Source organism: Lactuca sativa, chromosome 8, assembly GCF_002870075.4.
Source record: "Lactuca sativa cultivar Salinas chromosome 8, Lsat_Salinas_v11, whole genome shotgun sequence".
NCBI classification, from domain to species: domain Eukaryota; kingdom Viridiplantae; phylum Streptophyta; class Magnoliopsida; order Asterales; family Asteraceae; genus Lactuca; species Lactuca sativa.
In genome coordinates, this window is record NC_056630.2 from 288,617,329 (window position 1) to 288,632,935 (window position 15,607).

The following is a 15,607-nucleotide window of genomic DNA, read 5'->3' on the forward strand; positions in this document are numbered from 1 at the left end:
ATCCAGATCAGGATCAGGAGATGGCGGTCAGGAGGGACCAGTAGTGTCTGAGGTCATTGGTCAGATGAGGTCGGATGCGTTGGATTCCAGAATTCGAGAGATCATGCATGATGAGGTTGCTACTCTGCTCTGGGCATAGTTGCCAGAGATGTTTGGGTCTCTCAAGACCGCCATGGTGGAGTACTTTGACGAGCATTATGCAACTTTTGCTGAGACGGATGTCTCTGCAGCCTCCGCAGCCCTAACAGCTGGTGGTGGTGGGACCAATCGGGCTTTTTAGTACCAGGACTTCGATAACACGAAGCCCCTGACTTTTGATGGGATTCAAGACTCGATTTTAGCCATGAGGTAGTTGTCTGACGTGGAGGGATGTTTCTTCATGTACTCATGTCCTGCTGACCAGAAGGTCAGATGTGTCCTGAACTTGCTGAGGTCCGGGGCAAAGGACTAGTGGAGGTTGATCACAAGGTCGTACACTGATGATCAGAGATCTGCGGTTACTTGGGAGCAGTTCAAGGATAAGTTTCGCGCTCGCTACATTCCGTGGGTCGAGTGGGATCAGTTTGCTCAGGAGTTCTTGGAGTTAAGACAGGATGTTGAGACGGTGACGAAGATCACCCGTATGTTCACTGAGAGGGTGCTATTCTGCCCGTAGTTTACTTCCGAGCCGGCTCAGATGACACGTTATCTGAGCATGCTCAAGAATGACATCCGTCAGTTTGTTCCCACCCAACTTTGCGATACACTGGTGGAGTTACAGGAGGCCGTTAGGCAGCGAGAGTTTGAGATCGAGTTACAGTTATGGGAGCAAAGGCAGGCCCCGGTGCAGTAACAGCCAACACCAAAGTGGTCTAAGACCACTGATTCTAGGTCAGGAGGACAGCATGGTTGCACTTGTGGCAAGTGCAGGAATGGTCACTCGGGGATTTGTAGATCTGGTAGTGTGTGTCGTAAATGCGGAAAGGAGGGGCACTTTGCGAGGGATTGCCGCCAGCCAGCCCCAATTTAGGATATGAGGATCTGCTACCACTGCCATCAGGTTGGTCACGTGAAGACCAACCGTCCACAGCTCGGTGCCAGGCCGGTGTAGGCTCCAGCATCGGCTACACTGAGGATTACTGACGGGAGTTAAGGTAGAGCATGGCCCCCGAGGGCTCAAGGACGTGACTTCCAGCTTACAGCCGAGGAGGCCAGGGTAGCAACAGATGTGGTTGCTGGTATGTTTCTATGATTTATCTTATTGATTATATTTGTTTTAAGCTTATATGTATTGTACCATGTTAGGTACATTCTTAGTGAACTGCTTACCTGCTTTGGTATTATTTGACTCAGGGGCGAGTCGGTTATTTGTCTCTCAGTCATTCAGTAGGGAGTTCGGTTTGCCAGTAGGTGAGCTAGAGTGTCTGTTGCGAGTCACTATCTCCAACGAACATGGGATTTCCGCTTCTTCAGTCTATCGAGGTTGCGTGTTGGATATCTTTGGGGTATCTTTCCCGATAGACTTGATTCCGATTCCCATGGGGGGGGTGTGTTATTGTGGGTATGGACAGGATTAGTCACTTGGGTGTCATGATCCACTGCGAGGGTCAGTGGGTGGTAGTTCCAACCCCAAGTGGGGGAGAACTTGTTATCTTCAGCGAGGGCACCAGGTTGGGTTCAGGGTTATGCTCAGCCGCCAGGGCTCGACAATATATTCAGCACGGGTGTGTAGGTTATCTAGCGTATGTGGTGGATATGCGAGTCAGGGATCAGACCTTGGTTTCAGAGGTTCCAGTAGTCAGGGAGTTTGCTGATGTGTTCCTGCAAGAGTTGAACAGAGTGCCTCCGGAGAGGCAGGTCGAGTTTAGGACCGACCTAGTGCCAGGTGTGGCCCCTATCGCCAAGGCGCCGTACCGATTGTCATCTACAGAGATGCAGGAATTTCCATAATATCTCCAGAAACTATTGGGCAAGCAGTTCATTCATCCAAGCAGTTCTCCATGGGGAGCGTTGATTCTCTTCGTCAGGAAGAAGTATGGTTCACACCAAATGTGCATCGACTACCGGGAGTTAAACAAGTTGATAGTGAAGAACCGTTATCCACTCTCAAGGATATATGATATTTTCGATCAGTTGCAGGGAGCATCTTGGTTCTCCAAGATAGACCTGAGGTCCGGGTACCATCAGTTCAGGGTTAGGGAGGAGGACATGGAGAAGACCGCGTTCCGGACTCGTTACGGACATTACAAGTTCGTGGTGATGCCTTTTGGGCTCACCAACGTGCCGGCAGTGTTTATGGACCTGATAGATTGGTTCTGTAGACCGATGCTTGATCTCTCGGTCATCGTGTTCATAGATGGTATATTGGTGTACTCCAAGACCAGGGAGCAGCACGAGGAGCATCTTCGGGAGCTATTGGGAGTCTTGAGGTTAGAACAACTTTATGCCAAGTTCTCGAAGTGCGAGTTTTGGTTACGAGAGGTTCAATTCCTTGGACATCTCGTTAACCAGGAGGGGATTTTGGTCGATCCGGCCAAGATCGAGGCGGTTATGTAGTGGGAGGTTCTGAAATCTCCCTAAAATATCAAGAGCTTCTTGGGATTGGCTGGTTACTATTGGAGATTCATACATGATTTCTCCAAGATTGCAGTACCCCTTGGTCATCTGACGAGGAAAGGGGTGGATTTCTGGTGGGGCCCCGAGCAGCAGAGGGCATTTGAGACCCTTAGACAGCGACTTTGCGAGGCTCCAGTCTTGACTCTCCTAGAGGGAGTTGAAGATTTTGTAGTGTTCTGTGATACATCCATCACGGGACTAGGAGCGGTCCTCATGCAGAGAGGACGGGTGATAGCCTAGGCGTCGCGGCAGTTGAAGTTGCATGAGACGAGATACCCCACGCACAATTTGGAGTTAGGAGCGGTAGTATTCGCTCTCAATATTTAGAGACATTATCTCTACGAGGTCCATTGTACCATTTACACGGACCACAAGAGTCTGAGACACATCATGGATCAGCCGAACCTAAACATGAGAAGACGTAGGTGGCTTGACGTAGTCAAGGATTATGACAATGAGATCCTTTACCATACTGGTAAAGCAAATGTGGTTACGGACGCCCAGAGCTGCAAGTCAGCTGGACCTTCTGCTCCAACTGCATGTATGAGGATATCTATGGATTCTCCACTCGTGAGCTTGATTAGGGAAGCTCAGGCTGAGGATATGCAACCGGAGAACTAGAAGCTTGAGAGGAATAGAGGTGAGAACACCCGTTGCAGTCGGGTCTGGGTTTCGATGTATGGTGGGTTCAGACAGATTGTTATGGAGGAGGCTTATAAGTATCGTTTCTCTATTCACCCGGGGGCCACCAAGATGTACCGAGATCTACGACTGAGTTACTGGTGGCCATGCATGAAGAAGGAGATTTCATGGTACGTTGAGAGGTTCTTGACTTGCCGGATAGTCAAGGCTGATCAGTAGAGGTCGCATGGTCAACTGGAGCCTCTAAAGATTCCCATGTGGAAATGGGAGCAAATCATGATGGATTTAATTACCAAGCCACCGGGAACGACTAGGGGCTTCGATGCTATTTGGGTCATCGTGGATCGATTGACCAAGAGTACCCACTTTTTAGCGAGATGGGAGAGTCCATCGACCGAGAAGTTTGCCGATTTGTATATCTGCGAGATCATTGCTCGCCATGGGGTACCGGTCTCTATTGTCTCAGACCGTAATGTTCGGTTCACCTCTCGTTTCTAGCAGAAGTTTCACAAGGAATTGGGCACGTGGATACAGTTCAGTACAACTTATCATCCGCAGACAAAAGGCCAGAGTGAGCAGACCATACAGACTCTCAAGTATATGCTGAGAGCCTACGTTATTGACTTCGTTGGGAGTTGGGAGTCCTACCTACCCCTTGCAGAGTTCTCCTACAACAACAACTTTCATTCCAATACTGGTGTTCCACCATATGAGCTGTTGTATGAACGGAGATGTCGCACCCCAGTCTGTTGGGGTGAGATCAGTCACAGGGTGATGGGACGGATAGAGGTAGTTCAGCAGACTACTGTGAGGATTCAACAGATCAAACAGTGGTTGCAGACCGCGCAGATTCGGTTGAAGTGTTACGCTGACAGACACCCATTTGAGCTGGAGTTCCTGGTCGGTGACATGGTATTACTGAAGGTCTCACCCTGGAATGGTGTGATTCTCTTCAAGAAGAGGGGGAAGTTGGGTCCCAAATACATTGGGTCATTCAGGATTATCGCTAGGGTTGGCAAGGTGGCGTATAGACTAGATCTCCTGGAGGAGCTTAGTCGGATCCATAACACTTTCCATGTTTCACAATTGTGGAGGTGCATATTAGATGAGGTGGCAGTGGTGTCATTGGATCATATACAAGTCGACGAGTGCCTGAATTACATGGAAAGTTCAGTGCCCGATCTGGAGAGGAAAGTGAAGGTTCTACGGAACAAGGAAGTACCTTTGGTAAAGATACAATGGGAGCATCGGGGGGGGATCCGAATGGACTTGGGAGTCAGAGGCAGAGATGCGGGAGCATTATCCGGAGTTGTTCACCGCAGCCGACTTTGAGGACGAAGTCTAGTTCAAGTAGGGGAGAACAGTAACATCCCAAATCCCATGTATAAAATTTAAAAGCTCTGTATTCATTTTATTGAGGGAACTCAATGAGTTGGAGGCCCAAACTCGTCATGTCGAACCTACTCAGGCTGCGTGGTTTATGGCTCCTACTCAACAAGCTGGAGGACCCCAACTCGACGAGTAGAGTTTGTGCATGAAAACCCTAATTTTTAAGGTTTGCACCCTACTTAAAGGACCTTAAGTCCTTTCCTCCAGCCTCCTTACAACCTTTGACGACCAGAAGCAACCCTAATTGATCTAAACCCTATTCTTGAGTGTGTGAGCGGCTAAAAGTGTGTTTTTGGTGCATTTGCTGAAGAAGCTTGAATGTTAAGAAGCTTGGAACGAGAAGAAGCTTGTAGATCCAGTATCTACTTCGTATTGACTTTCATTTGAAGGTAAAACGTGTTTACCTTGGATTTCCATTTCTTAGATCTCTCTTATGTTGAAATATGGGCATTTTGTGCAAAATGGAGTCACATTCAGATTTGAGCTTATCACAAGGGCATGGTTTCAGATCTTGATTCCTCTAGGACCTTATGGACATAAAGCCTCAAGCTTTATGAAGCTTTGGCCCTCCTTCGTGTCCAAAACCTTCTTCTAAGGCTATTTATGAGTGTTTTAGCTTCATGGAGCCTCGTATGCACGTAAAGTTAGCAACTTTACGTGATAACAACATCCTAGGAACCAAGACCTATAGTTTGGAGCTTTGGTTTCACTTAAAAGCATCTGAATGAGAAATGGACAGAAGGAACTCGGCAAGTTGCATAGTCAACTCGACGAGTTGAATGAAGGTTTCCCACCTTCTGGATTCTGCATGAACTCGAAGAGTTGGAGGGGCAACTCGACGAGTTGGTTAGGGTTTTCCCGACATTTTTGGACATTGCATGGACTCGACGAGTTGTCCGGAAACTCGGCGAGTCGACTAGGGTTTTCATGATTTCTTGAGTTCTGAAGGAACTCGACGAGTCAATGAGCTACACACGAACGACAATTTGGGTCAACATGGACTATTGACCTTGACCGTTGAATTTGACTTTGACAAAGGGTTGACCAGTTTGACTTCTTGGGGTGTTTTAGTAATTTGGAAATTTATGGAAGTGGATCATTGGTGGATGTAGGTGATTGAGTTTGGAGTTGTACTTGGGGAGTTTGACATTATCATCCCGAGCTACTTGTGAGGTGAGTTGTCCTCACTATACTACCAGGGTCAAAGGCACCAATGTCGTCCCTTCATTTGGTTTGTTATCCTGGTTATTGCTTGATGATATGCTTAGTGACCTGTTAGGTCAGTATCCTGGTATATAGGATGATGCTATCTTAGGGACTAGTTAGGTCGGTATCTTGGTATATAGGATGATGCTATGTTAGTAATCTGTTAAATCTATATGACTATCTATACATGCTAGATAGTGTATGATATTTATGTGCACATAATTGTTTGATTAGGGGTTGGGTTGAGGCGGTCATGCTTTGTGCTTGCACCAACATACCTAGGGCGGACCGGATAGACTGCAGACCCGGTTGAGGCGGTCCAGACGTGTTGATGGCTCAGAGAGCGGTCCAGATAGACTGATGGCCCTGCGAGTCGGTCCAGTCAGGCTGATGGCTCATTATGCATGTTGTTTGTTATGATATGGTTATATTTGTATGGCGTTGGTATTTTGGGGGAAACTCACTAAGATTTGGGCTTACAGTTGTTGATTATGTTTCAGGTACTTCTGATGATCGCGGAGAGGCGAAGACGTGATCGTGCACCTCCTTATATTTTTATTATTTGATTATGGGATACTTTGACATGAAACCATTTTGAAAACAAATTTAACTTATGTTGCTATTGTGGATTCGGGAACATCCTTGCTTACTGGTCTAACTGTATGTATCTCACGTGATGCTTCTGTTAGAACTATTAATCTTAGGGATTTCAAGTTTTTCATATTTCTTGTATCTAATTAGTTTGTAAATTTCCGTTACAACTTTTATTGATTTGTTTTATCTTTCCATGGAACGGTTATTTGTCTGACATTAAATTTTATGCAATGGATTGTATTTTGTATATGATATTTTATTTATTATGAGACATTAAATGCAAATTTAATTCGAAAATTAGTAAATCTATAAATAATATTTTTTTAAACATATAAAATTACGATACACAAAAATGTGTGTCATCTTCATTTTTGACATGGCCTTTCTTGACGGGAGCTATAATGATACGCAATACGAGTCGTAAATGCACGTCGTAAGGTTACGACACGCAAATGCGTGTCGTCTTCCTTTACGACAGGGCCTTCCTTGATACGCATTGCGTGTTGTAAATGTGTGTTGTAAATCGCGTGTCGTAATTGCGCGTCATAAATGCGTGTCGTCTCTCGTTATGACAGGGCCTTTCTTGACACGCATTTGCGTGTCGTCTGAGCGTTTTATGACACGCATTGTGTGTTGTAAAAGGCTGTTTTTCTAGTAGTGTTTGTAATAACTTTTGGTTTTTGAATGATTAAATTTTTTTTAAATTGGCATGATTTTTATGGGTGTTACAATAAAGTTGGCACCTTTATGCCATGAAGTCCCCTCAATACCCTTGATCTGAAGGGTTTGCCCACATGGGACGTCCAAATCCCAAAAACTAACATACTTGGACCATAACATGAAAAAAGCATCCTAAAACAAGATCTAAGCATGCTATAGACAAGGTAGGAGCTTTATACCTCAGATGAACCAGAAATGAAGCCCAACTTCTAGATCTACTCTACTCCTACACGTCCTTGGTCCTTCTTCAAGTACCTTCTTCTTCAAAATCACAAAGAATCCACAAAAGTTGGCTTAAAACTCTCAAAAATGAATTAGGGTTTCGAGGCTAGAGTTTGGGATAATGGAGGCTGGAAATGAGGCCATCTTATGGGGGTTAAGGTGTTTTGATAGGGTGAAAAACCCTGAAAATTAGGGTTTCATTCGTCGAGTTGAGGCTTCTCAACTCGTCGAGTAGACTTCTTAACCCGCGTCCCAATCCATCTCTACTCGATGAGTTTGGAGCCTCTAACTCATCGAGTTTCTATACAAAAATAAATAATTATGAATTATATACATATCAGGAACTGGGCGTTACAGTACTTCTGGTAGGATTCCATTAGTACACCTAGCGTGCACCCTTTTGTACGCCCAGCGTACTCAGCTTGCCCCAAAACCACCCAAACGTCAAATGGTCATAACTTCTTCGTTCTAACTTCGTTTTCGATGTTCTTTATATCCACGGAAAAGTATTGAGGATCTCTACAACCCTATCTAATTACTTTAGACTTAAAACACATCGAACTAAAATCTATAATTCATAAAAGAAGTCTGAACCACTACATTTCCATTTTACCCTTTGACTCCAAAGTGCAAACCGAACTATTTGGTCACATATCTACATTACCCACATCCAAATGGTTTCAAAGGCCCTAATCCTTATTATGACCGCTCTTCGGGCCATAACCTCGAATTAGGAATTGATTCGGAACAGGGCATTACAACTCTCCACCACTTGAATTAGATTTCGTCCTCAAAATCCGTCCTTACCTTCCCCAACACATTCAACAATCTGCTAAATACCTGCACAACACGGGAATAATTACAGCCTTCCCAAGGCAACCAAAACCAACCAAACCAGACTCTCTCTAATCCTGGTGAAGGATAAATCCTTCATCTCATGCAGGAAACTACTCCTGCCTCCTCATATCCTGAGACCTCAAATTGGTCTAACTCCTCGACAGACCTCCCACACTGGAATCATACAGTACAATTTTCCTTCATGGATAACTGATCGAACAACCACTTCCGGTCCTGATTATCTCGGTGTTACCAATCGAATGAATTCACTTACCATGTCCAGATGTCGAACACCCATCTTAATAGATAGTCCAAATAATCCTTCGAGTAGAGGAACCATCTCTGTAATGGTTAGACTCAGACGAGAGCTGCATAGTAGGGTCCAATCAACCACTTCGAGATTAGTCAACCCAACCGCAATCACTCAACATTTCCCCTAAATACAAGCGACTTCATACATGAATCCCAGTCATGGAACCCACTCTGGTTTATCTTGCTGCAACTTAGCTGTTTCCCAAAAACAACTAAGACCTCCCTGGTCCTAATTCGTCTGCCCATTATCCAAAATACCGGATACCTAACCGATTGCGGAGCCAAAAGACATGCATGCACAGCAGCCCCACTCGTCTCCCGTAAAGAAAACCAACTGGAAGGGCTTGCATAACACACCTTGCTATCAAAACTTCTTCTAACAAAATGAACGCTATAAGGCCCACTACAGTCTCATCTCCTACCCGATCTCCAACAACCTATCTTTTCCACACCTCAAACACGCTATGTGTAATGCCTCGATTTTCAGATATTGAGTTATGTTAAATCCTTTTTGGTATTTGGGTCTACTCGAAGAGTCGGTTGCCCTACTCGTCGAGTAGCAGCGGGTTGGTCCATGTGTTTTAGTGACCTACTCGCCGAGTCCAAGAAGAGACTCGACGAGTAGGAGCTGGCAGATGAAACCCTAAATCTCGGGGTTTTGCACCCTATTTAAAGAAGCACAAGCCTCCTTTGGCATCCTTACAGTCCATTGAGAGTCTAGAAAGGCCCTAACTCGAGTGTGTGTGTATTCTTTAGAGGTTTAAGCTTGAAGGGAAGTTTTGGTGGAGGAATCACTTGGGGGAAACAAGCTAGTTGAAGCAAGAGTTTGAGGGCTTCAAGTTCTACATCAGAAAGGGCTCTCTTGAAGGTATTAGATCGTTTTCCCTTGGCTCATTTTCTCCTAAACCCTTTTGTGTTTTAGTGACCTAAAACACAAAGCTTTTTGGCGACCTACTCGCCTAGTCCAAGAAGGGACTCGATGAGTAGGAGCTGGCAGATGAAACCCTAAATCCAAGGGTTTTGCACCCTATTTAAAGAAGCACAAGCCTCCTTTGTCCTCCTTATAGTCCATTGAGAGTCTAGAAAGGCCCTAACTCGAGTGTATGTATATTCTTTAGAGGTATAAGCTTGAAGGGAAGTTTTGGTGGAGGAATCACCTGGGGGAAACAAGCTAGTTGAAGCAAGAGTTTGAGGGCTTCAAGTTCTACATCAGAAAGGGCTCTCTTGAAGGTATTAGATCGTTTTCCCTTGTCTCATTTTCTCCTAAACCCTTTTGTGCATGAGTTTAGGAAAGGGTTCTTGTGTTTAATCCAAGATCTGAAATTGTAACTTCAGATCTGGACTCCCCTTGGCTTCTAGATTCATAAAGCCATCAGCCTTGTCTAGTATGAGCCTTCCCCCAAGAATGTGACTTCATTTCAAGCTTAGTTGTGCCATTTTAGGGTCTTCAAGCCTTGCATGCACGTAAAGTTTGTAACTTTATGTGATAAGCATGCCTAAGGAAGTTGGATCTGCAATTTGGGGCCTTGGCATGGCTTGAAAAGTGTCTGCACGGTTAAAGGGTTGGAGGGACTCGGCGAGTCGCATAGTCGACTCGGCGAGTCATATGAAGATAGGCATTAAACTCGACGAGTTGGATGACAACTCGGCGAGTCCGATGAAGATTGTTGTAGACCCGACGAGTTGGATGAACAACTCGGCGAGTCGGTTAATGTTTCCCCAAATTGAAGAATGCGTGTGAACCTGTCGAGTTGCAAGAAGGAAACTCGATGAGTGGCCTTAGGGTTCGATCGCAAACCTTTGGAACTCGACGAGTCACTCCGGAGACTCGGCGAGTGAACGAGTATCTCGAGGAACTCGACGAGTAGCCGAGGGTACTCGACGAGTAAGGGTCAAAATGGACTATTGGCCTTGACTGTTGACTTTGACTTAGACCAGGGGTTGACTAGTTGACTTATGGGGTACCTTGAAGAGTTGGGAACTTACGAATATGGTTATACTATGATAATAGGTGGTGGAGTTTGCGGCAGTGATCCGAGAGTAGGAGTTTATTTACCGAGTCGGAATTTTCGAGGTGAGTTATCCTCACTATACTAAGGGGTCTAAGCCACCAAGGCCGGCCCATTGAATATGTTATCCTAGCATCGTTAGTATGTTGAGTATGAAGCTAATGTTGCGTGCTCAGTGGTTATGCCAGTTAGGTGGACTTGTAGGACTACCTGTGTTGTTATATCATTATCTACATGATCAGTGATTATGCCAGTTAGGTAGATCTGTAGGACTACCTGTGTTGTTATATGATTATCTACATGCTCAGTGGTTGTGCTATATGTTGATATGTTATGTGGGATGGGTTGAGGTGGGACTGCTTCGTGCGGTAACCAACAGACCCGGGAGCATTCCAGTTACGGGACAAGGGAGACTCGGACTGTGGGCTCGATGGCAAGCCAAATGCGAGCTGTGGGCCACCAAGGCAATCCAGACTCACAATGTGGTCGCAGGGGTAATCCAGTCTGTAAAGTTGTGGACCCGTTGCATTCTGTTTGATTGTGTTATGATGTTGCTGACATGGTTATGTGGACTGTATGTGTATCGGTATTTTGGGGGAACTCACTAAGATTTCGGGCTTACAGTTTTAGTTTATTGTTTCAGGTACTTCAGGGGATCAGGGCAAGGCCAAGGCCAAGGCATGATCGTATAGCTAATCACTTTTTATAAATTTGTTTCTGGGATACTCTAATGTGATACATTTTGAAAACAAGTTGTAATGTTTAATGGATTTGAAATGTTTTAAAGTTTAAATTGGCTTGAATTTTTATGGGTGTTACAAGTTGGTATCAGAGTCTTGGTTTGAGTGAATTGGAGGAACATTCGTGGGAATCTAGTCTCAAATCAAGGAAAGATTTTCAAAATGGTTTTAAATGGTTTTCAAAATAAGTAAAGGAGGATGCAAGTTGTACGATCAGTCGGAGCCAGTAAGTAGATCCCTAAAATACCATACATCTATTTGATTATGTGATATGTTAGAACAACATGCTAGTACTAGGCTAGGGATCTTTAGGAGTTGCATGATGGAATTGCCTGATTACATGATGCCTGCTAGCCTAGGGTTTTCCTTATATGAGATTGACATCATTACTGTAGTTACTTGTGTATGCATCACGACTGTATATAATCAAGATCTTATAGTCTGAGAATGTTTAATTCGACCTTTAAGGTAGGATCGGATATTTGAAGGTCTATAAGGCCCAGCGTTATGTATGGCTAGCATACATTAGCGCTGCAGGGTTGATGGAAGTTTCATGGGTGGATGGGTAGTGAGAGGCCGTGAGGCCAGTCATGCGATAGTTTAGCATTGCTTTAGGAATGAGGGTTGGGCACTAGCTATGATATGTATGTTGTTAGTGTATTGTGGTGATACTTAAGACAAATATGGGTAGGTGTGGAAGGTAGTATGGGCCTGTACTACTGAAAGCATAGGACCCATACGTGTAACCAGGAAGTCACAACCTCTAGGGTTTAGTCGGGAGTTGGTCCCCTATTGTTAGGCGACCCTCTGATATCTGTTGGTGTGTTTTCAGCATGGTGATGACGAGACGTTTTGTGACTGCATCCGGGTCGGGATCAGGATCAGGGGACGGAGGCCAGGAGGTGTCGCTAACACCTGAGCCAGTGGTACAGATGGGACAGATGAGCTAGACGTCGATCCGAGTTAGAGTTTTAGGTAGATGATATGGTGCTCCTGAAGGTATCGCCCTGGAAGGATGTGATTCGCTTCAGAAGCAGGGGAAATTGGGTCCCCTATACATTGGGCCGCTCAGGGTCATTGTCAGGGTTAACAAGGTGGCATACAGGTTAGAGCTTCCGGAGGAGCTTAGTCAGATCCACAACACTTTCCATGTTTAGCAGTTGCGTAAGTGCATTGTAGATCAGGAGGCAGTGGTGCCATTGGATGATATTCAGGTAGATAAGCGCCTGAATTATGTGGAGAGGCATGTGGCCATACTTGAGAGGAAGATGAAAGTTTTGCGGAATAAGGAGATACCTTTGGTGAAGGTACAATGGGAGCATCGGAAGCGATCTGAGTGGAAGTGGGAGCCGGAGGCAGAAATGCGGGAGCATTACCCGACATTGTTCATCGCATCGAACTATGAGGGCGAAGTCTAATTCAAGTGGGGGAGAGTTGTAACGCCTCGATTTTCAGATATTGAGTTATGTTGAATCCTTTTTGGTCTTTGGGTCTACTCAACGAGTTGGTTTCCCTACTCGTCGAATAGCAACGGGTTGGTCCATGTGTTTTAGTGACCTATTCGCCGAGTCCAAGAAAGGACTCGACGAGTAGGAGCTGGCAGATGAAACCCTAAATCTCGGGGTTTTGCACCCTATTTAAAGAAGCACAAGCCTACTTTGGCCTCCTTACAGTCCATTGAGAGTCTTGAAAGGCCCTAACTCGAGTGTATGTATATTATTTCGAGGCATAAGCTTGAAGGGAAGTTTTGGTGGAGGAATCACCTGGGGGAAACAAGCTAGTTGAAGCAAGAGTTTGAGGGCTTCAAGTTCTACATCAGAAAGGGCTCTCTTGAAGGTATTAGATCGTTTTCCCTTGTCTCATTTTCTCCTAAACCCTTTTGTGCATGAGTTTAGGAAAGGGTTCCCAAGATCTGAAGTTGTAACTTCAGATTTGGACTCCCCTTGGCTTCTAGATTCATAAAGCCATCAGCCTTGTCTAGTATGAGCCTTCCCCCAAGGATGTGACTTCATTGCAAGCTCAGTTGTGCCATTTTAAGTTCTTAAAGCCTTGCATGCATGTAAAATTTGTAACTTTACGTGATAAGCATGCCTAAGGAAGTTGGATCTGCAATTTGGGGCCTTGGCATGGCTTGAAAAGTGTCTGCATGGTTAAAGGGTTGAAGGGACTCGGTGAGTCATATGAAGATAGGCATTGAACTCGACGAGTTGGATGAACAACTCGGCGAGTCCGATGAAGATTGTCGTAGACCCGACGAGTTAGATGAACAACTCGGCCAGTCGGTTAATGTTTCCTCATATTTAAGAATGTGTGTGAACCTGTTGAGTTGCAAGAAGGAAACTCGATGAGTGGCCTTAGGGTTCGACCGCGAACCTTAGGAACACGATGAGTCACTCCGGAGACTCAGCGTGTGAACTAGTATCTCGAGGAACTCGGCGAGTAGCCGAGGGTACTTGACGAGTAAGGGTCAACATGGACTGTTGACCTTGATTGTTGACTTTGACTTAGACCAGGGGTTGCCTAGTTGACTTATGGGGTACCTTGAAGAGTTGGGAACTTATGAATATGGTTATACTATGATAATAGGTGGTGGAGTTTGCGGCAGTGATCCGAGAGTTGGAGTTTATTTACCGAGTCCGCATTTGCGAGGTGAGTTATCCTCACTATACTAAGGGGTCTAAGGCACCAAGGTTGGCCCATTGAATATGTTATCCTTGCAACGTTAGTATGTTGAGTATGAAGTTAATGTTGCATGCTCAGTGGTTATGCCAGTTAGGTAGACCTGTAGGACTACCTGTGTTGTTATATGATTATCTGCATGCTTAGTGATTATGCCAGTTAGGTAGATCTGTAGGACTACCTGTGTTGTTATACGATTATCTGCATGCTCAGTGGTTATTCTATATGTTGATATGTTATGTGGGATGGGTTGAGGTGGGACTGCTTCGTGCGGTAACCAACAGACCCGGGAGCATTCCAGTTACGGGCTAAGGGAGACTCGTATTGTGGGCTCGATGGCAAGCCAGATGCGAGCTGTGGGCCCGCAAGGCAATCCAGACTCACACTGTGGTCCTAGGGGGTAATCCATTCTGTAACGCTGTGGACCCGTTGCATTCTGTTTGATTGTGTTATGATGTTGCTGACATGGTTATGTGGACTGTATGTGTATCGGTATTTTGGGGGAACTCACTAAGCTTTCGGGCTTACAGTTTCAGTTTATTGTTTCAGGTACTTCAGGGGATCGGGGCAAGGCCAAGGCGTGATCGTACAGCTCCTCACTTTTTATAAATTTGTTTCTAGGATACTCTGACGTGATACATTTTGAAAACAAGTTGTAATGTTTAATGGATTTGAAATGTTTTAAAGTTTAAATTGGCTTGAATTTTTATGTGTGTTACACTATGGCTCTTTCACGGATAAAACCAACCCAAGAAACTATTGGAATAGTGTCTAAGGCTGCAACTATATTAGGCAAGTATTTGACCCGGTTGTGCATGGTCCTTTTGGGTTGCCTTCACCATAGCAACTTGACAGGATGATTTATAATGAGAGAAGGAATATTATTAATATATTATAAGAATAATATAAGGAATAATAATATTATTATTTGGTTAATATAAGTCATAAATTAATTAGGAATTAATTTGGTGACTTAAAAAGATTAATTAAATAATGGGGTATAAACTGTCAATTGTTTGATAGTTACACTTTGGGCTATAAATCCTTTAAGGATAAGAGGTGGACGATTTCTAGGGCTAAGGATAGCCATAAAATCGTCCAAGGCTTATCATGGAAAGGATTTGGATTGCTTAGGGCTTAAGTTATCCAATTAGGGTTTAAGGGTGAAACCCTAGGAGCCTTACAAGTATAAATAGATCCCTAAGGCTGAGGGAATTCGGCACTTGTGCTTAGAGAAGAAACCCTGGCCAAATTTCTCTTCCCTCCTCTCTCTCAAATCATCCTCCTTGCTAGTTGGTGTTTGTAAGCCATTAGAGGAGTGACAATTGTGACTCTAAATCCTCAAGGACAACAAGATCAAGCAAGTGATTCAAGGTAAGCTTCTAATCTCTGATTTCATATTATTGCTATTGTATATTAGCCATTAGAAGTCTTGGATTCAATGTATGTTCAATTAGAGAAACCTAGATCCAAGCATTAGGGTTGCATGTGCACATAGGAATGTTCATATGGCAAAAAACCCATCAGTGGTATCAGAGCCTAGATTGGTTTCTATTGAATTCATACTTTGATTGCTTGTTTGTTGCTGAAAAAATCGTTTTTTTGTTCTTTGGCTGATGAACTCGGCGAGTAGGCTCAACTCGGCGAGTCCATCTGGGTACT